At 38.9% G+C, this 827-nt stretch overlaps 1 non-coding gene across 1 annotated transcript in view; it reads left to right on the forward strand.

Moving 5' to 3' along the window:
• The first annotated feature begins 595 nt into the window (after positions 1-595).
• Positions 596-827, forward strand: part of LOC119804117 — a 4097-nt gene continuing 3865 nt past the window's right edge. Inside the window, exon 1 of the ribosomal RNA XR_005283802.1 lies at positions 596-827. This exon is cut by the window's right edge and continues 3865 nt beyond it. This is a non-coding gene — a ribosomal RNA (28S ribosomal RNA).

Below are 827 nucleotides of genomic sequence, written 5' to 3' on the forward strand. Positions count from 1 at the left end.
ACTAGTTTCATTTTTCTACATGTTGATATCCAGTTAGGCCAGCACCACTCGTTCAATATGCTTTCTTTTTTCCATTGGATATGTTTTTGTTTCTTTATCAAAGATCAGGTGTTCGAAGATGTGTGGATCGATATCCGGGTCTTCTATTCGGTTCCATTGGTCCTCCTGTCTGTTCTTATGCCAGGACCAGTCTCTTTTCAGTGCTTTAGCTTACAGAGTCTTCTTTAAGGTGGGGCACAGAAGAGGTTAACCTAATAAGGTTACCTTAGCTCTTCGGCTTTTCTAGCCGATAGGAATCCAGTAGAGTTGGTGTCAAGGTTCACACTGACACTAACAGCTGTAACTTGAGCAGAATTTGTGATCCACATGAAATCCGCAATGAATTGCAGCAAATCTGTGGCACTCAAACTTGCTCAGTCTCAGTTTCTGAACATTCAGATGTCTGCAATGATCACTGGCTTCAGGTTTTTTGTTTCTTTGTTTGTGAGGGTGTCAGATCACCCAGGAACTGGAGTTACAATGATATATGAGCTACCATACGGGTGCTGGAAATGGAAACCACTTTCTCAGAGCCACCGAGCCAGCTCTCTCTCCAAGCCCTTAATTTAAAAAAAAATTGTGTTTCTCATTTAATAATAATAATAATAATAATAATAGAAGAAGAAGAAGAAGAAGAAGAAGAAGAAGAAGAAGAAGAAGAAGAAGAAGAAGTAGAAGAAGAAGAAGAAGAAGAAGAAGAAGAAGAAGAAGAAGAAGAAGAAGAAGAAGAAGAAGAAGAAGAAGTAGAAGAAGAAGAAGAAGAAGAAGAAGAGAAGAAGAAGGAAGAA

The sequence above is a fragment of the Arvicola amphibius genome, chromosome 18 (assembly GCF_903992535.2).
Source record: "Arvicola amphibius chromosome 18, mArvAmp1.2, whole genome shotgun sequence".
NCBI lineage: Eukaryota > Metazoa > Chordata > Mammalia > Rodentia > Cricetidae > Arvicola > Arvicola amphibius.